The sequence below is a fragment of the Alligator sinensis genome, unplaced genomic scaffold (genome assembly GCF_000455745.1).
Source record: "Alligator sinensis unplaced genomic scaffold, ASM45574v1 scaffold24_1, whole genome shotgun sequence".
In the NCBI taxonomy this organism is placed as follows: Eukaryota; Metazoa; Chordata; order Crocodylia; family Alligatoridae; genus Alligator; species Alligator sinensis.
In genome coordinates this window covers 642762-664647 of record NW_005842609.1, presented here as the reverse complement: position 1 = coordinate 664647, position 21886 = coordinate 642762, and the positions used below count along the sequence as shown (strand labels likewise).

General features: G+C 47.7%; 1 protein-coding gene across 4 annotated transcripts in view; it reads right to left on the bottom strand.

Annotated features, from left to right (window-relative positions):
• MAPK4 (mitogen-activated protein kinase 4) overlaps window positions 1-21886 on the bottom strand; it is a 133996-nt gene that overhangs the window by 96324 nt on the left and 15786 nt on the right. The window contains exons 1-2 of one of the 4 annotated variants that reach the window (XM_025214883.1): window positions 13827-13988; window positions 13048-13194 (exon numbers count right to left, since the gene is read on the bottom strand). The exons of 2 other annotated variants lie outside the window; for them this stretch is intronic. The gene's annotated coding sequence lies outside the window, so the exon portion shown is untranslated. Of the gene's footprint in view, window positions 1-13047; window positions 13195-13826; window positions 13989-21886 lie in introns of those variants that run through there. One more of the 4 variants, XM_025214885.1, reaches the window with a different exon arrangement.

The window sequence follows — 21886 nt, the reverse complement described above, 5'->3', positions numbered from 1 at the left end:
CTTTCCTGCCTATGCAGGGGGTCGGACTCGATGATCTATAGAGGTCCCTTCCGACCCTAACATCTATGAATCTATGAATCTATGAATACCAAAGATAAATGTACCACTGCCACCAAGCACAGGCATCGCAGGGCAGGGCACGAAGCTCCTCCTTCCCTTTTTTGTCCATCCATCCTTGCGCTGGCACAGTTCCAAATAGGCAATACCTTCACACATTGAAGTCCTCCACAGCTCCAGTTCACGTCCATGTTTTGCTACACAACTAGTCCTTATTACAGCTCAGGGATGCATATACCTTCACACACTGAAGTCCTCCACAGCTCCAGTCCACGTCCACCTTGTGCCACACAACTAGACCCTATTACAGCTCAGGGATATGTTTCTGTGGCAACTAAGTACTTGTGTTGTCTGAACCACCATAATACAAGTTAAGTCTCCCTGCCTCATTGATATAGTCTTCAGTAGTCTGCATTTTCTCATGACTGAAACAGAATAATCCATATGCCATATATGGGGAACATCATAGTGCTCTGGCTATGTTCAGCTGCTCCAGGTTTTGGCCTTTCCAGCTGACACTGAGGCCCACAACCTCCAATTTCAAAGGTGAGTGAAGTCAGTGGGAGCCGTAAGTGCTCAGTATCTGTGAGAACCAGGCCCTGGATGTCTCAAGTTGGCTTAAACAACCTGCATTCAAGTTTGCCCATTAACGCAGTGGGTGACACAGCGATCACAGGAGGAGACTCTGCTGCCAGATCAGTGATTAGACCACAAAGTGGAAGAGAGCAGCTCTCTTAATTCCTACCTTTCAAGTTACACAGTGGTGTCCTTTAAGCACACAGAGATGCTGCCCGATGCTTCTCTTACCCCAATGCATGTCAGAAAAACTCCACTGATGAAAGATTAGTGTGAAGAGAATCAGCCCACCAGACCCGCACCATAGTGGCCAGGGAAAACCCGGCAAGCTGTACTAGCTTTGTAGTTAATCCTTTCACAGGCATAAAACTACACAATAAGCAGTACAAAACAGTAGCTGACTGACAGACAGAGCTGAATGAACACTATTGCTATCTAATGCCAATTTAAAAAAAAAAGAAAATCACTGAGCTAATATTCATGTTGCCACTTGCAAGGCGTCTCTTAGTGAGGCTTCAGGGGCTACTCTGAGAGAGCAAGGACATTTCTCTGGTCAGACTTTCCCCCTTCCTATCCTCCATACGCACACACACATTCATCCAGTCCTCTTATGAGTCCCTGAAAATAAAATGAAATATGCCTGAAATCCACTGCAAACCAGAAAAGAGCTGCAGCATATTTTCCCAGGGAGAAATCTATCCTGAATATATTTCTGAAACATGGAGCTAAATATTCCTGTGCACATGTTTAGTTATAGGATCAAAACAAACATAATATATGTATTTTGGTTGACATCTCATGAATAAAATGATAGCATTAGTCCCCTAGGAGAAGTGTCAGTATCCATTTCTTTTAATTCTCAGCTGGTGTCTTACAAAATGCCCACAATATCCATGAAGATAAGGCAGGCAGATATTAGAAAGAAAAGTCTTGTTTACTGCTCTCAGCATGAACCAAGAACTCAAGTTGGGAAGACAATAGAGTTGGGAAGACAAATTGCTTCAGCTCTCCGTGCTTCTGTAATGGGGATAATACTACTTGCATAGCTACCATATCGATGACAAGTAAGTATGAACTCATGTTGTTGTTCCGATAATAAAAAAAACAACTAAACATATTAATTAAGGACTTCAGCTTGGGTCCCAAAATCTAAGAATTATAAGTAGGGACCAACCAAAATCACAGCAGAAGAGCACTGTGCAGCAGCTCCTTTCATCCTGCTTGTTTCGCCATGCGCGGCCCCCAGCCCTGGTTGGCGAGGGGCACTACGGGCCCACCACTCGCTGCTGATCAGCTGGGAGGCAAAAACTGTCAGTTCAGTCTGTTCGCAATTCAAGCAACTCAGCTTAGACTAACCAGTGACGACTGAATCGATTCCACCTCAGGCTTTTTGAACCTCTGTACTTAGCCAGAAAGAGCAGGCCTGACCCTTGTAAAGCATTTTAGCACTCAAATATATTAGCAGTAGTATTGTCACAAATGAGTGTAAAAGTGGCAGGAAAGTAAATTCCATAAGGCAGTTGTCTGGGTTTTGCACTGATCCAATACAAGCTTAGTTATAGCGTGACCTTAGGAAATGGACAGCTAAGAAGTAAATCATTTAGGGAGATTTCCAGCCTGCCAGCTCTTTAAAGTACCCTTTTTGATACGATGTCCAAGGGAAGGTATCAATTCTAAACCATATGGCTACCCTTGGTCTCAAAATGCTCCCCTAGATCCCATCACTGGTACTGCTGGAACGTGATTTCACATCATAGAAGTGACAGACACAACCCAAAGGGTGCATCTGTGACACAAATTAAATTTCATGTCTAGAGAAAATGAGAGGGCGCTGTCAGAGAGGAAGGAAAGAGGAGTGGGTAACCACAATGTTGTGTGGGTTTTTTGAAATATCAAACCAAAGCATCTGCCCCTCCCCAAAACCCATGTACCCGCCAACATCTGCAACCATGGTACCAACCAACTGGAGTGTACATATCAATTACAACAGAATAATAAAGTGGGCTGTCCATAACCACTAGCTGTCAGGCATCCCTGCCCACTAACACCCACATTAAGAGCAGTCTGTCTAGCGTATAATTGACATTGAGCAATAAAATGCAGCTCTTCCCTTATTACATGAGGATAATTCCCCCACTGCATCTTTCCGAGCATTAAGAGCTGTGTTGCTCATAGGCACAAGCCAACTCCTATTAAAATTAACAGAAAGGCTCATTAATTTCAGTGAAAGTTGGATCTGGTCCTTGGGAAAACCTCGTACAAAACACAGGATTTGAGTCAAATACACCAGAAGCTGCTTGGAGAACTGGGTAACAGTACTAGCACATGGAATATAGGCACATTTTCCCCATGCCACCTCTTGTTATTTTGTCACCTGGTGCCCCTGCAGTCTCTGGTTGATTTGCAAGGTGCTCGTGGTATTTTCTTGTACGTTTAGCACGAATGCCACAGTGCAGAAAACAAGGCATGCAAAGTCTCTGACATACCGGCCAGCAAGGGTGATAAACCAGATGTCATTTCAGCAAGGCTGTCTGGTATGCCCTTTCCCTGTAGTAAGACCTATTAGTTTCTTGCATTGTTGGCATCTGGTTCATTCCTTTCCCAAAGTGAACTGCTTTAGCTCTCCTCAAGACTTGGGGAAAGTATCAAACATTCCCCTCTCCCCAATCCCTTTGCATCCCAAATCATCTGTCTAGAGCAGTGCTTCCCAAGGTTTTCTCAGCATGACCCCATTTATGACCCCACGGCTCCTCACTCCCACCTCACAACCCTCCACATCCCCCAAGTGCCCCTCACTCCCAACCCGCAGCCTCCCACCCCCAAGTGCCCCACGGCCTGGGTCCACAGCCCCCTGCCCCACCCCAGCAGCGCCTGAGTCCCGGCTGCTGCCCCTGGAATGGAGTGTGGAGCCCAGCTCCCCCATCCCCTCCCCGCAGCAGCATGGCCAGAGTGGAAGGAGGAGGAGGGGAGGATGCAGGCTGCTCGCTGCAGGCTTGGGGCTCCCTGCCCTGCTGCCCACTCCCCGGGGGCTCAGCAGGAGGGAGCACTGCACTGCCAGAGCCACTAAACTGAAATGCCCCTTGCTTGCCCAGCATCAGCAGGGGCACAACTCTGTGCTGCCACTGCCGTGCCTCACCTTGGCAGCCATGGCGGTGTGGCGCTCCCTCCCATGCTGGGTCCCACCCACTGGGCCTGCCCAGAGCTGGTCCAGCCCAGCTGCAGCAACATGCCCTGCTGTGGGCGCAGATATCTCAGGGGGACACATGCCCCCTCTGCCGCATCACCTCTGCTCCCCCACCATGTCACTTGTGTGTCCCGCTCACTCCTCCAACACATCACCTGTGCCCTCTGGATCCCTGTTTATCATGACCCCATCTGGTGATACTGCAACCCCATTTGAGAGCCACTGGTCTAGAGACCCGCATGAGCCACCTAGCTGTTCTTTTGCTTTGCTCAATGGAGGGCTCCCGTCTCAACGCCAAACAGCTAGGGAGTCAGGATGTGACCTGGAATCCAAACCTTGGACTTGGCCAAAGGAGGACTATAAAAGCAGGTCAACCCAACCTTTGAATGACGACTTTTACTGTTCAACTCATTCACTTTCTTTCCTTTTTTGTGTCCTTGTGACAAGGTATTTAGTAAAATTTGCAGATTCCCTGGAATCCAACAGGCTGAGCTGTGAGTGCTTCTGCTGTGGCCTCAAACTTGTGACCTCTGAGCTGTCACCCACACCACCCCAGCCCCCACTAGTCCACTGAAAGTGGCATTATATGACTTATGACTTCTTGCTGTTCTCTGACCCACATTTCATTGTCACGGGGGTGTCACAGAAGTTCAAAATCTTACTCTATCAAATAAAACGTATTGCACAGGATAAATCCAGATGCTACTTAGTGTCCTCCAGATGTTGTCACAATCCTCTTCAGAGGTGCACCCCCATTCTGAAAATCTCTGCTTAATGTAGCATTGGAGATCCTACTTACAAAGGCAGAGACATACTGTGGGGGAATGTTAACGCTGCCTTGGCATTAACTAGCCAAATAAATGGATAGGGGCACAAGCTTTGCATTCAAACCTCACTAACACATCACAAAGGTCACCTGGAGGCCCTCCAGTTCTGCTTATACTCCCGACAGGAGCAGAATACATTACTGCTCTCATTAGGTGAAGACCCTCAAACCACCTCACTCGCTCCTTTGTCTCGCTCCATGAAGAGTTCCTGTTTCACTGCCAAAATCCAGTGCAAATAAGGTGAGGAAAAGCGGCACGATGAGTAGTCTCCTGAGCATAAAATTGTATTTCAAAGCCTACTTGAGTTTTTGCATTTCAGTTGTGCTAGCATATGCTCCCAGAAGAGGCAGAGAAGGTAGAGAAAAATCTCTTAATAACTTTTGCTGGTTTTTACAAGTTAAGAGAAAGAAAGAGAGAGAGACAGAGAGAGAGAGAGAAACATCAGCTGATACAATAAACAGCTTTTTGACTGGGTTGAGTTAGGGGGTGAGGAGAGAGGGTTGCAAGCAGTAGTTCTCTCTCAGGAATTACACTTCAATGCAGTAGTTCCTTCCACCCCTAGCCTACACTCCAGAGAAGCAGGATAATCTTAATCTTTTGAGTTGGGAGTAAGGTATCTTGGGTCATTTTATTACCAATACACAACTGAGCTGTGGCATTAATTTACATAGGTCACTTAATGACTGCAGGCCCCCAACCATTATACCATTATTCATGGTATAGTGAATATTGACGTCTGTTGAAGGCAAAGATCCAGATTTACCTCGAGGCGCAATAAACCTTGATATCCCCTGAAACAAGTTAATATACCCTATTCCTGGAACAATGAATAAGTGCAGCAGTCATTTAGATAGCGAGGCCACGGTCCCATTTAATTGCCTGGTTTACCTTTAGGGCTTTCAAATTAATACTCTCAAGCAGCAAGTGAAACTGGGGGAAGGGGAGGGGAGCAGCGTTGCCCACCTATGGTGAACATTTTAACTGATCACAGCTGCAGCCAGTGAATGCCCTTACTTACAGGTGTAATCAGGTTAGTCAGCATCCTTCCACACCCCAGACTGAGCAAGCACACAACAAGAAGGAAAGGCTTGTCTCTACCACAGCAACCTGTACTTTGGAGGGCTCCATTGCAATAGTTGCCCCTAATGTAATTAAGACACAGATCCATCTCAAAGTCCAAATGGGCTAAATACAGGCTGTCAAAGTCCTCTGGCATGGAAAGAAACACTGCCTGGCTCAGCAACAATACTTCACCTTCTTCCAGACACTGCAGAGGATTCTTTATAAAGCCAAGGGAATCCATGTACCAGAGTAATGGGGGCAGGTACACACTTATTCCCTCCACCAGTCCTGCAGGCAAGAATGCAGCACAGGAGGTGAGGAGGGCAGAACAACCCCCCCAGCTCTGGCCAGCCTGCAGCTGGTTGTGCGCCTGCAGCCCTGGATGCTGCACAGGACAGCGGGTGCAGCAGTGGCCTCGGGGCCCACCGGCACCTCTGGGCTGGCTCGGGAAGCCCGCTCCCCAGTCAGCCCCTGCTCATGCTGCTGGCCCAGGCTGCCACATAGCCACAGCAGGCTGGGAAGGGCCCTGCCCCCATAGGCTGGCCCTGCAGGGCCCTTCCCAGCTGGGCTCAGCCCCGCAGCCCCAGCCCTGGGTGGATAGCAGGGCCATGCTGGCTGGCTCTGGCCAGGCCCTCCACCACCCAAGCAAGAGTAGGAGGGAAAGCTGGGCAGACCCTGACTGGGGTGCCGTGCCTGCCCAGAGACAGGGAATTTAATCCCCAACCCCTGCCCCATTTGCCCAAGGCACTGCACCAGCTGGTATCTGGCCTCGGGGACAAGCCTGACAAGGGCTGCTTCCCCTCTACCCCTCCAGGCACAGCCTGGCTGGTGTCCCTACAGGCCAGGGTGGGGGTTTAAACCCTTCCACAATCATACTGAGCCCCTGCAGGGGCCTCACCATGCCATCCAGGTCAGCTTCCCTCCAGCCTTGCAGCTGCTGCAAAAGGAAGGGAGGGCTGCTCTAGCACCGCCAGGCTTCTAGCCTAAGCCACTGCAGGCATGTACCTGCATTTCCCGAATTAAACGTGAATGTCTGCGCATTTGCAAATCAGTTCAATCTTTGCAGGTTAAACTAACCTGCAAAAATTGAATCCATTCAGGCTCCAGCTTTTTTAATGTCTGTCCCTAGCCATAATGTTATGGGCCCTTCAAAGCTTTTAGAAGTTTAATTTTCAAGAAAATATGTAGACAAGAAAGCAGAGCAAGAAGATTTGGGTTCTTCCAGCTTTTTAAATGACACTGAAAAGAAGGAGAAAATTCAACTGAGTGGAGTTTAGAAGAGGCTTAGCCACATGGGATACATTCCTGTTGTATTCTTCATGCCAACTTCAAGCCGAATCTCATAGCCCTTAATCACAGGAGTTGCCCCATTAGCTCAGCAGCAGGGTCAGAGCTTTTCACATTATTGTAGACTGAACAGAGTACTCTGCAAACACCAGAACACCATGCATGACAAGCTGTTTGATTTCTGTCCTCTAGAAGATATTACAAAGAGCAATAAGAAAAATACAATATGTGAAGCTTTGTTGTTTTGCAAAAATCAACAGATCATTAAACACAAACCTCATGGAGGATGAGACTTGTATCAAATCAGGAGCAATATGAAGTCAATGCTTAGTGTTTGTGATGCATGGTGCTAAAAACAAACGCAAGTTTGAATGTAAGTTGCAGACAAGTACTCCTTAAAAAGGATTTGCCAACAGGTACCAATCTAATATTAGGGACAGAAATTACACATAAACTAGTATAAGTGATCTGAAACTGGTTCAAATCTGTAACACAACACATGTTCAGTCCACATGAACTGCTTTCAAAATGGCCAAAACCAGTTTAAGACAAACCTGGATGGATGAAGTATCAGACTTAACCAATTTATGTTAAATCCGTTTATTGAACTTCTGTCCCAGATCTTCTCCAAATCCAAGTTAGCTCACAGTCCCCCAACATCCCAGGATGCTTTGCACCTCCCCGCAAACCCCACTTAGCAGGGTGGGTGGAACAGTCATGGCCCAAGCCGTCTACTCCAACCAAGCAAGGAGGCGTGCTCTAATATCCCCTGGCTTCTGGCCTGGGCCACTTCAGGCATGTGGCTACATTTCCAGAATCAAAAGTGAATGTCTATTCTCTTGCTTATTGGTACAATCTATGCAGCTTAGACTAACCTACAATGACTGAACTGATTTAGCCTCAGGCTTTCTGACTGTCTGTACTTAGCCTAGGTGATTATCAAACTGCCACTGTATTTTGGTTAGAACCCAATATACAGTGAAATCTAGTTAGTCACTGGGATAACTAGTCACTATAGTTTATTTTTTATTACTGCACTGAATTCCCACCAGTTCCACTGATTTATACACAGAACATTGGCTAATTAGCCACACAAAGCGCGCACACACATTCTATCACAATGAAATTTATTCCTACTAATTAGCTCAGAAGTGTCTATATGTATAGAACTTCTCAAGACACTGGTTCTTGCAAAGCATTGGATATGCTTCAGTTTTTCTTGGCTCAGTAAGACTTATGATTAACTATTTCATCTCAAAGAATATACTTCTTTGGCATGGAGTGCATGTAACAATGCAGAGCAAAAATCTTTAATTGGATTTTTCTCTTCCACATTAATCATTAATTCTTCGATCATGAGCACTCTGACTTTTAGTAAGAAACTGTACATATTTTTCTATATAATCATACAATTCATATATGGAAAGCCAGAGTGCATACAATTTGCACCCAACATTTCTGTAGTACATTTTTCTTCATTATAAATGTCAAAAAAATTCCTTTACTGTGTCACATCAAGAGATTCAAAATACCTCTCAAGAAAAATTGAAAATGGCTAATTATATGTAATTGGACACTTGTGGTTCATTTGCTATTATTACCCACCCCCTTGGGGTGATGAATTAACCAGAGTTTACTGTAACTCCAACTTCTTTGATAACTAATTGTAACATTATAGTAATGTCCAGCAGCTCTCTCTTTCTCTTTCCCCAATCCTCTCCCTCTTTCCCTGGAGTTGTAGCATGCCCCAATCCTCTCTCTCCCTCCCACAACACCTGGGGCTGTAACATGCCCCAATCCACATCCCCAACCTGGAACCTGCTGGCCCCATCTGCAGCTTTCGCCACCACCCACCCAGTGCAGTGGAAACAGCCCCAAGCAGGCATCAGCATCGGCTGTGCATGTGCCTGGCAGGTTCTGGGTGGGGACTGGAGCATCTGCCTGGGTCCACAACTGACACCACTGCATCAGCACTGGGCAGAAGCAGTCTTGCCCGCCCACCCTGCGCAGCAGAAGCCATCCCACCTGCCTGCCTGGTAGCACATGGCAGCCAGAGCCACTGGCCACCCAAGGGCCAGATACCATGAGTTGATGACTACCCACCCAGGGGCTAGATACAATCAGTTGGCAGGTTGGATCCACCCCACAAGCCATATTTTGCCCACCCCTGAGCTAGACTGTTCTCAGTGGTGGCAGATGACAGAAAAAAAAGCAATGGCCTCAAAATGCAGCACGGGAAGTTTAAATTAGATATTAGGAAAAACTCTCTCATGAGGAGGGTAGTAAAGCACTGGAAGAGGTCACCTGGAGAAGTGGTGGAAGCTCCATCCTTGGAGGTTTTTCAGACTTGGCTAGACAAAACCTTGGCTGGGATGATATAGTTGGGGATGGCCCTGCTTTGAGTAGGGGGGTTGGACTAGATATGGGGTTTTCACACTTTTTTAATAGATGTACCCCCGGCGGCTGGACGCAGAGTGGGAGGTAGCGTGGAGCCACGGGAGGGGGGCTAGCACGTGGCTGGGGTGGCAGTGGGGGGTGACACGCAGCTGGACGCAGAGCAGCGGCAATACAGGGTGGTGGATGGCGGTTGCCACCACCATGTGCAAGCTTCCTGCTCCCCGCTCCGCATCCAGCTGGTGCCTGTGTGGCAAGTGCCGCTGCCCTTGCCCCCCCACCCCCTCCAGCTCCTGGGAGGAGGCACCTCAGGGTGGTGGATGACAGCACTCCATCCATGCCCGCCTGTGCGTACCCCCTAGGCCCTTCCCACGTACCCCCAGCTGACAACCCCTGGGCTAGATGAGCTCCTTCCAAACCTAATTTTCTGTGAATCTGTGAATTAAAGAAAGACCAAGATTTTCTTTACCAGTTAATTAATAATTAGTATAGCCCTGGGAGCAGTAGAAGGGAAAAATTTAAAGTGTACCAGTAAGAGAAAAAACAATCTTATTTCTTATTTTCTTATTATTAACACAAATACATTGTAGAAGTTGTATACCTGGCCTAGATACAGCTTATTGGGATTCAAAGTGATAACTGCTATGAGACCAAAAAACAAAGTCTGTGTGTGTTCATTTTGTGGAAGTTTACATAAAGACAAGCCCAAATGTGAAACCCAGTATTATTGGGTTTGATGCAAAAGAAACAATGAGCAGCCAGTCATGGGTTTGGGTCATAAGAGGTACGCTAGTAGCAGCTATTCTCCTCTCAGGTGGGATATGGGCTTCTGGAGCAGGACAATAACAGTAGCAATAATACAATGACCTAGCAGGCACATAGTACTTCTTATCTACAGATCAGGAGCGGAGAATTTATTGGACAAAGCATTGTTGACTCTTGGGTAAACCTCGCCTTACCTACACAGTTCTAATAATGCAGCTCCATTGTACAGCGGATCAGAATGGGGAGTAGCCGGAGAATCATCATGTCGCGGCAGGGGACAGCTATGGAGAAAGGCATGACTGGGTCTCCCTGCTCCACTGGCTCCATGTTTCAGTTCTTTGCATGGTGGTACAGAGACAACAGCAGCACTGAGGCAGCCGTGAAGTCTGCAGAGTAGCTTTGGGAGTCTGGGGACTCCAAACCATCTTCACTGCCACAGTGTGGCACCTCTCCCTGACCTGGCTAGGGTCACGACTGGACCCGTGGCACACACTTTCCACAGATGACAGATGCTTCACCTACTGCAGGATGGCTAGCAGCATACATCAGGATAGGAGGCCTGGCCACTGTGCCAATCTGTAATGTCCCTTTAACACAGGAGGAAACCCAGCAGCAAGGATAACCAGGACCAGGCAACAGGATCTCTCTGAGCAGCTAGGGCCGAGATTCCTAGGATGCTTCCCATCCTCCACAGCTCATGTTACTACTTATTGGCTAAGTCATTAGAAGCACTAAAGAAATTAACTGAATTTTGCATGCAGCTCAGACACCACTCGTTAAATTATCCAAGTAGCTGACTGACGCTACAGCAGGCGAGTATCAGATTGCCTGCAACATTCAGTAACTAATGAAGGGCCTGGTCCTGGCAGGTATTGAGCCAAATACAGCAAGGACTGTGAGATGCCAGCCCCTGTGGGAGCAATGATAATGGTGCATGTGCTTCTTCTCTTCTCGATTCCCAAAACCTACTGCAATTGGGGAAAAAAAATCACCACTCCAGTGGTACAATAAAAATGGCTATAGCAGACTGACAATGGTCACAGAGGGCCTTGTTACACCTTACCCTATGAGCCACACAAAATGTTGATGTGTGTTAGTTCTAGCTTGGAGTTTGGAGCAGTTGCACCCTTAGTCTGGAAACCTTCAATGACTGTCCCACACTGGCACAGCTGTGACTTGCCACTACTGGCCTGGTGAGCAGGGGCAGGACTAGGAGCTGGAGCTGTGAGTTGCTGCTGGAGGGCTGGTAAGCCAGGACAGGCTTCGATCCCTGCTCAACAGGTGGTGTTAGAGATGCTGGGACTTCATAACTTGGGTAGCACAGCTGTGAAAAGTGGCCACACATTAATGGAACAGAAGCTGGGTAGTGGGGATCAGAGATAATTCTGGAGTGGCCTAACTTTTGAGCTGTATAGTGAGTGCTTAAAACCACTTTAATGTATTAACGTGTGGACAGTCCAGGCATCAAGAGCTCCAGGAGCTACCCAAAATTACCACGTAACAGGCCCAGAGACACCAGTGACACCATTCAGCTGTGGGATGACACGAAAAGCTAGACAAAGAACTGAGGTTCAAATCCTAGAAGACTATGATCAAATCTTTACAATAATCAACAACTGGGCTGTACTCCACCACCATCAAGGTGGAAGTGGAGAGGATATGAACCAGAGCCAAAGGAAAACAATCTCACTCAGGAGAACAAGTCTGCCTCCCCCCGACCGAGGACAAGTCAAGACAAGAACCTCCATGAACCCTCCAGATTAAGAGGATCAATGCTCAGAGCAAAGTTGATTTTGTTCTGCTACAAGCCTAGGGAAAGCTCCTGTGACAAATATTATCTCACAGCCAGGAGGTAGTACCGCTTGATTAACATTAGACAGCATGTTATTTAAACAGGCAGTTCTTTACAAAGACTTTCCAGCAACTCTGAACACGCACAAGAAAGGGAGAGTAGAACTATGGTAGACAACAGGGTCCGGAGGACAGGACATAGGACTAAGAGGCCGAACGGGCGAGTACTATTCCTAAAACTGCTGTTGACTTGAAATGTAAGCCTTAGGCATGACAATTTGTCTTCTGATGCCTCAGTTTCTGTGTTCATAAAACAGGAATAAGAATACTTTGATTTCTACCAACTATAAATCTTACCTACTGTACAAGTTATATATATTTCCATGATGTCCATGGTAATAGTACATCTCCTAGCACAATTTTGTTCTCGCAGGATCTTCATAGAATCAGACTCAGAGACAAAAGAGGGCTAAGGGTTCCTTAGGCTCCCTGCTTCTGCACCTTTGCTCCCTGCAACATATTCTTCAGTGCTCTTACAAACATCTCTGGAGTCCCAGTGTACTTTGTCACCCAAGAACCTACAAAACTGGTTATATTTTAACTCCTGCATTTGTGGAATTGCAAGAAATTGAGCTACACATTCGCATATTTGTTACAACTCTGAGGAATTCAAGTCTCTACTAGACCCATCTTCAACTCCCCCAAATGTCTTGTGTTCTATTGGATGGATGGATTTAAAATGACTATGTGCAGCATCCAAGATAAGTTACTGCTCATTCCTGCCCATTGGTACTGCAAGCTATCTCACTATTGTGAAGCAACAGTGGCAGATAGGGCAGGGAGCAAAAAGCAGAACAAAAGATGAGGCAGGGACTATAAGGCAGGACCAGAAATCAGAGCAACATGTCAGGCAGGAAAAGGGGATTGGAGTGCCACTCAGGGAAGGGGTGGGGCTTACTTTGTGGCATGCCTGGTTAGCCCTACCAGTCTGAAACAGGATGGTTAGCTAACTTTCAACATAGAGCTGCCGTGTATCCACAACACTCACTGCTGGACTGAAAAGAAAACACTCCCAACCACTAGGTCCCTTTTTTGCATGCTCACCTGACAATTTAGGTGTCTGGAATTCATCACCCAATGTGCAAGCCTTGGTCTTCTATCTAATCAAATTTGTGCATCAAGTCTGTGGCAGTGCCAACTGGAAACCAGGAACTCCTGACTGCCACCGCGGTTTTCCAGCTGTCCTTCACTCTAAGAATTTGTAGATGGAAAGGCCACCACAAAACAAAAATAAAGGAAGAAAAGCATTACACTGAACTATACAACTGATGTCTCCATGAAAACCTCAGGGAACATTATCAAAATATAAAACTGAGGAATGTCTAACTAAAAGGAATAAAAACCCTCACTTTCCGCTGCTCAGGACAGGGGCTGTGGTTTAACTCAGCACTGGCACACTGTTTAGCATGGCACAATTAGGGCCACTGTGCTACTATAATACAAAAGAGAATAATGGCTGCCGATTATCCTATCAGTTTAGTTTTTGCACTTCACTCAGTTTGGACAATAAAAAGATCCTGGTTGGTTTTGCTTGGGGGAGGTGGGAAAGGGTCATGCACTGGCAACATGCTGTCAAGTTTCAGCACGGCATGGAAGTGATGCTTAGTTTTTGTTTTAAAACAAAGGGATCTATGGGAATAGCCCTAATCCTGTTAGCCTGATTGACATGTACATGCCCACTGAAGCCAATGCATGAGTAAAGCAGGCAGGATTTGGTCCAGTGTTGCTCTTCAGACTCAATTACACAGTTGCTTCAGATACACCCTGTTTTTTTCTTTAGTGACATGTTAGTCCCTTCAAAACAACATCTTAGAGTCACTTACCAGTCTACAGCATTCAAACAGCCCTTTCTATCCTCTATGCTTCCCTTGTTCAAGTGATCACTTTTGGGAATGCTTCTGAAGCTTTTAGGCTGAGTTTCAGCTGATGCATCCAGCTGGTTCACTTCTTGATGAATTTCTAGGGCTTCCCAGCACAGACTGTGCAGGATCCAAGGAGAGTCACCAGTGCTCCGATAAACATTGCTTACTCAACACGCTTGTTGTTTTTACTGGATCTCGTAGCAGTGCTCAAGTTCTCTCTAGTCACATGGATTAAAGTTCAAGTACTGTAACACGATGGTCATTATAAACATAGCACCGGAGGTGCCATTTGGAAAGTACAGGGAAAAAAACACAGGACCCTTGCCCAGGGAGCTTCTTATTCAGTGAGCCTGATCCTGCATCCCGTGCTTCTTGAGGAGAAGGCAATTGGGCCCCAAGGCAAACACTGTGCAGCAAAATGGCAAGGACAGCACTTGCCAGAAAAAGACCCTGAACTGCACTGAGTGCATGCACTCTGATTATTTATACCTTTATAAAGTCCTAAATTAGGGTGAAGTGGACAGAAATCTAACACACTTGTATTCTCCAGCTTCCACTGCTTGTCATCTCCTAAGCTACAGCCTTTAGATCAGCCGCTTTTCCTGGATTTGCTCACCACCGTACTGCAAAGCTACTGCATTTTTCCTAGGTGCTGGCAAACACAGTTCAGGATATCCTCTGCCCCAGTTTGCAGCCTAACAAGAGCTGGAGGAGGGGTGGGGGTGAATCAGGCAAGAACCTGGGGATGTTTTAGTACAGACAAGATGTGTGCGCGAGTCATACATGATGACAGTTCTCTGTCTGGTCAGAGCAGGGCAGGTTTTGGTGGCAGACAGACATACAGACACGTTTCCTGAAGCAGTGACACTCCCAGACCACAGCCAGTAATCAAACTGGAGTTTAATAACATTTAGTATCAATTAAAGAAAACCCCACATACACAGTTTCCACCAAGCCCAATGCTGCCAAGGCTTTTTGGATGACGTGAAACACGACTGCTGCTCCCCTTTGTGACAGGACCCAGGTAACCACAACTCTGGCACTCCCCTGTACAGACTGCATAGCTTCTCTATTACCCCTGTTCCCTGCAGGATGATTCAGAGGGAATAAACACCAACTCCAATAATCCCAGTAACTGGAACCCCAAAGAACCTGGTTCTTTATTCCAAAACCAAGAATAAATCATAGGTCCCAAGTCAACATATTCCAACGTGCATGGGCAGACCCAGGATTTTGTAAAAGGGATGCAGAAGCAGTGACCAGTGCTGCAGTGGTGGCTGCAAACCCTGCTCCCAGGCTCCTCCCCGCACGGGGCAGACAGACTATGCCACAGTAGCAGCAGCCATAGCCCATTTTTAGGTCCCCGAAGCAGGTAAGAATTCTACCTCCCCCTCTGCTCTCGGCACCCCCTTTTTTCCCCTCCATGCTCAGCGGCATCTCCCCCCAACCTCCTCCACAACTGTTGCCCCTAGCTGACCGGGAGGGAGCTCCAGAGCCAGTCCTGCCTTGCTCTGGTCTGCACAGGAAGCAGGGCTCAGCTGAGGACAGCAGCAATGGGCAGGTTCCCCCTCCCTGAGCCTGCTCCTAGACTAGCAAGGAACACCTAGGGGACTGGGCAGGGAGGAGGAACCTCTCTGCTGCTGCTCCTGGCTGAGCCCAGCCCCCAGGCAGCCTGGCTGGAGCAGGACAGGGGCCAGGGCAGCTGGGGACAATGGAGACAGTCACAGCAACAGACAGGGGTGGAGGGGAATGGGAGGGGGTGCTGTGCATGGAGGGGAAGGGAGGGGGTGCTGTGCACAGGTAGGATTCTTACCTGCTTCAGGGACTTATAAATATATCCCCAGCTGCTGCTCCCACAGCGTGGTGCTGAGCTGGCCTCGGCCCCATCACAGCTGTTTACACCACCTGGCACAGTGGGAAGGGAGGGCAGGTGGCTCAGATGGGACGGGACCATGGGCGGGTGGAGAGTGGTGTTCAGGAGCTGGACGAGCAGGTGGGACCAGGGCTGGGATCATGGGGCAGTGACAACGTGGGGCAGGGGCCCAGGGTAGAGCCACAACCCACTCCCTGCACATCACTGTGACCTGGTCCCTGCACATCCCCAGACCCTGTGCTATCGCTGTCCCACGATCCCAGCCCCAGCCCCACTTCCCCAGCTCCCAGACACTACTCCCCACCCACCTGCAGCCCCATCCCATCTGCCCAGCTGGGTGTGCCCTGTCCACAGGGTTCCCAGGCTGGTCTTCATGGAGACCCTGCCTGCCTGCCTGCTCTGTCCTGTGCCCCCAGTGGTAGGTGAGGGGTGGACACACCAGAGTGCTCATGCAGCAGGGCAGGGAGCCAGCAGGGCATGCACCTGCTCCTGGGTGGCAGCGACAGGGGCTGCCAAGCTGAGTTCGGCCACAACTCTGTCCCCAGCTGCTGCCTGGTCCCATGGACTACAGCTCCCAGTGCGCCCAAGAGCTCAGCATCAGGATAGGGCAGGCTGCACCAGAAGGCACCTCCACATCTAGGGGTGGTGGGACCAAGCACACCCGCCACAGCCCAGGCTGCCCCCCATACTGGGGGTGGAGGGACCCGCTGTGGGCTGGACAGAATCACTCCGTGGGAAGGATTTGGCCTGCAGGCCATATTTTGCCCACCCCTAGTCCAGCAAAACACACAGTCTCTCAATCTCTCCTTTGCCCTTCACTTGATTTTCTTATTTCTTTCAAACCCAAGGCTTGATCAAAACACCATGAGGGCTCGTGCCAAGGTACCCATTCCCTTTTTCTCCTGGAGGGGGACCTGGCTTGGGTCTCTTTTCTATCCTACAGGGGCAGCAACATGGGTGTTTCTGGTACCCAAGAGGCTGGAGTGTCCTCCACTGGCCCCAATTTAACCAGAAACAAGAGTGTATGTGGAGGATATGGGTCAAATACCATATTTTTCTCCTCTGCCACACTTTTTTGCTGTGGTAGCACAAACACAGCTGTGCCACCTGGTGCTCTTGAGGCTAATGCCCCACTAGGACGAACGTGGTAGGTCCTCTCTCCCACAGTGATCATTGCAGGCTCTCAGCTGACTCAGGCAGACATCAGTGCTTTGCTCTGCACTCATTTCACATCTTTACTCCACAGCCACAAGGTCCAGAAGTTACTTTTAAATTCAGCAAACACTGAGACAATGGCAAGCATGACTCAAGGAGATGGGCCTAGATTTAGTCCTCTGCAAACCCTGCACTAACCCCACCATTCCCTTCTGATGTCCCATCTCTCCAAAATGGCCTGCCTGAACTTATGCTGGCAATCCTTTAGCACCTCTCTGGGCCTCCACACCGTGCTAAGGCAGTTGAACTATCTGCAGGTTACAAGGAAGAGATGCGATAGCCCAGCATGAACTCGTCCTTACACAATGCCCAAAGCATGTGTAGCTGAGCTAAAAAGGAGGGCTCACTGGGTACCTGCAGGGGGATTAGATATCTGAGGGAAGGAAAAACTGAACCCCAGGCAAACCTGAATCCCACAGAAGGGGTCCTGATTTCAGACACCCCTGCCCCAAGTCATATCACAAATGCAATCGGTGTTGTGCTGCACAGACTGAACCACCCTTTTATGCAGCCGTGTCCTCAGTTACCCCTGCACCAGCGTTCCCAGAAATGTTCTGTCCGCACAGCCTTGAAAGCATCACAAGCTGGTATCCCAGGGCACTGGCAATGGGTAGCACTTGAATCCATATAAAAGGAAGTCACATAATTAGAGGGCTATTGTTCTGAGGGCCTCACTGAGTGAAGTGCTTTCTTGCAATGACAATCAAAGCCCTCCCTCCATTCAGAATCACATCCTATTATGCAGGGGCTCTTTATACAAAACAATCAGAGGCTAAAGACAGTGGAGCCTGCGTAAAGCTCCAGCTGCTTTTGCACCACCTGTTCTAAAGTGGATCCTCCTTACAGCATGGGTAAGGGGCCCTGGGGAAATTACCAGGAAGAATACAGCTCTGTTACTAAACAGCAGCCAGGCAGGATCAAAGGATTTTCATGAGAGTTGTCAAATCAGTGAGCATACGTTGGATTTTTAAGTGGGGGTTTTAAAACTTCGCCTTTTCATCTTCCCCAATAGGCAAAGAGGAAGCAGCACAGGAAATGCTTCATTCTGCACATAGCACTGTTTGACCCAGCAAAGCAAATGTCGGGCATTACAAGGGACCTCAAGTTGAGACAAAAATCTGTTCCCTTGGGATGTTTCACATCCTAATGATTTTGCTTTGTAGGATGCAGTTTAAATAAGAGCCCTATCATACAACATGTCATCTGCCCAGGATCCTGTCATGCCAATTATCCCATAATGGAGGTTTTGCCCAGATACCCCTGAACAGGATATTTGTGACACAATAGCCATTGTGGTGGTCACAGCCACCAATAGGGAGCGACAAGATCTTACATATAAGATTTTTTGTGATGAACAGTCCCTAAAGGATCAGGATCACACACGGTCTGCGGGAAGAGGACTAGCGGCCTGAAAAGTATACTTATAATAGTAATTATCTACAAGTTTAATTCAGCTGTTCACCCTCCTATGACAGGAAAACTGAATTCAGATAAGTTTATAGTTTGTAGGTCTTCTAAGGGGGACATTACAACCCAAACAATCCCACTGACTGTGCATGGAAGCTATACGATGCCATGAAATAACTGCTAACAGGGGGTCTCCCCTGCAGTTCTATAGTAAAAATGGTTCCATGTACGACTGTGCAAGACAAGAAACAGTCCGAGGGAGTCACACTCATGCCACTCTAGCATCTTGGCCTAAATAAGGGCCAAGGACACAACACTTATTTGCACATACGCAGCTAATGCACATCAGCATCATCATTCAGTATGACCCAATCCAATATTCTTCACAAACCTGGTTACATGAAATCACAGCCTCTCTTTTTCATTATTCCTATGCTTACGAGCAGGCTAAATTATGCTGAGGAAATGAAAACACTTTCATTCAATCATGAAAAGAATGGACAGCAAAGAAGAGCATGCCAAGACCTAAATACATTTTAAACAGTGAAGAAGTGATATTCACTTAGCTGACCCTCAGTCCGACAGACAGTCTTGGTAACAGAACCACGTCGAAAGCTTCAGCTCACCTGAATATGTAAGGGAAATGAGGAAGGATAGTTTTCCCACTGGAAGATATGAAAAGATGAAATGCTGGAATCCAGGACGTTAATCCTAAGGATAACCAGATAATGCTTTGAATAAACAGCTCTTCAGCATATGGCTTGGCTAGCCAGTGTGCTCTCTGCAGTCAGTCTAAACCAAATGTTTAGATAGCACAGCACTTTTAAACTGGGAAACTCCAGTCCTGAACTTATGTATTAACAATCCTCTGTTGAGGTTCATAAATGTATCTGAGTTCATCATGCCATTTCAGCAAGCTGCATCTCACTCATGCTCTTCACGTCTATGCAAGGTTTGAATTACGCTCGGACTCTTGTGGGGTCTGCGGCGGTGGCAGCCAGGAGCCACTGCCTGAGCTGCTTAAAAAGGCTCAAGGCAGGCCAGGGGCTCTCATGTCTTGCGGGGGGGGCTGAGCCCCCCTAAACTCCCCCATATTTCAAACCCTGCTTCTATGATAATTTAGTATTGCCAGATATGCCAAATACTTGACAAAAGTTCTGTCTCCCGAAGCAGATAGATTTTATACCCACAACCTTTGGTTGTATCTGGGTGCATCTACATGTTCATTAATGCGCCATAGTTACAGCACATTAAGTTTAGTACTTGGTTAACCAAGTACTAAATCAATATGCAGTAACTCGCGCTACTGTGCACTAGTGCCAGCGCACAGGTTTTTAGTGACTCTTACTGCTCAGTATCCTAATTGTACTGTGCAGTAGCATATTAGCACGATTTCTGCCCAGCACGCTACTGCAGTGTTATTAGGCTACTGTGTAGTTAGCGTCTAGTGTAGATGCACCTTCTGTAAACTTGTGTTACAGTATTTCCCCATTGGCAGGTTGGTTTGATTCCACCAGTCATAAAGTTTACTTACCACAACTGTTTTTAATAGCTAAAAACAGTTTTTATCAGCTAAAAAGATGGTAATTCCTAGGATGGATGACTTGGGAATCTAACCCCTAACTATGAATTAGTGCAGGAGGAAACACGACAGCTAAGCATGGCAAATCATTTTGCCATCTTGACTTGGCATCTCCAAACTTTTATTAGAAAAGGGAAATGAGGTGGACCTCGGTAGCCAGAGCCAGTGCTGTTTGGGAGGTCCAAAACGCTTTGTCAGAGAGACTCAGGAATTCATTTCATAGCAGACCATCTTGGCTGCCTAAAGAACATGTGTCTGCATATTCACCTGGGTACCACACACACCCAAGAGGGAGCAACACAGACATCAACATAAGAGGCACTCTGGGCTGGATTCTGTCATTGCACCAGCATCACTCAGTTGACGCCAGTGAAGGAATTCCCAGGTAACGCTGGTGCAGCTCCAGAGGAGGTGCTATATCAAACAAGGTATGACAGGCATAGAAAAATCATAGAAAATCATAGAAATTAAGGGCTGGAAGGGACCTCAAAAGATCACTGAATCCAACCACCTGCTCTGGGCAGGAATACTGCTGAGATCAAATGATCCCAACAAGGTGTCTATCCAGTCTCCTCTTTAAGACTTCCAAGGTTGGGGACTGCACCACCTCCTTGGGAAGTCTATTCCAGGTTCTGGTCACCCTTACTGTAAAGAAGCTCTTCCTAACATCTAACCTGTAATCATCCTCTTTATACCCATTGCTTCTTGTCCTCTCCTGGAGCACCCTAGTGAACAGTTTTTCTCCCAGCTCCCAATATTCACCCCTTATATACTTATAGATGGCCACCATGTCCCTTCTCAGTCTTCTCTTCCCCAGTCCCACATCCCTTAGTCTTTCCTCATAAGGTTTGTCCTCCTGGCCCTTAATCAGTCTTGTGGCCCTTCTCTGGACCCTTTCAGGATTCTCCACGTCTTTTTTGAAGTGCGGCACCCAGAACTGGATGCAGTACTCCAGCTGAGGTCTCACCAGCACCGCGTAGAGAGGAAGTATCATTTCCTTAGCCCTGCTCGCAACGCATCGGCTAATGTATCCCAGTATGTGAACAGCTCTGTCGACTGCAGCATTGCACTGGTGGCTCATGTTCATCCTGTGATCAACCATAACCCCAAGGCCCCTTCCAGCCATCGTGCTGGCCAGGACATCTCCTGCTAATCTATATTCATGTTGCTGGTTATTTCTCCCCAGGGGAAGTGCTCTGTATTTGTCCTTATTGAACTGCATCTGGTTCTGCTCCGTCCACCTTTCCAGTTTGTCCAGGTCTGCTTGGATCCGCATCCTATCCCCTACCGTGACCATTTTTCCCCATAACTTAGTATTGTCTGCAAACTTGGCCAGTGTGCTTTCCACATCCTCATCTAATCATTGATAAAGATATTGAACAGCACAGGGCCAAGAACAAACCCCTGTGGGACACCACTGGCCACCTCCTGCCAAGAAGGTACAGACCCCGTCCACTAACACTCTCTGGGTCCGACCCTTTAGCCAGTTCCCAACTCACCTGACTGCGGACAATCCCCCAGTTCTTTTATAAGAGTGTCATGGGAGGCCTTTTTAAAATCCAAGTATATGACATCAACCATGTCTCCCACATCCAAGTGGTTCGTTACTTGATCACAGAAGGCGATGAGGCTGGTCAGACATGACCTGCCTGCAACAAAACCATGTTGGCTATCCTTCAACATCATGTCTTTTGCCAGTCTCTCACAAATGGACTTCTTGATAATTTTTTTCAAAATTTCATCCAGTATCAAGGTCAAACTGACCAGCCTATAGTTTACTGGATCTTCCCTCCTCTCCTTCTTAAAGATTGACACCACACTGGCCCTTTTCCCATCTTCCGGGACCTCTCCTGAGCACCATGAGTCTTCAAATACCTTTGCCAACAGTCCCGCAATGACTCCAGCCAATTCCATCAGCACTCTCGAGTGCAGTCCATACAGTCC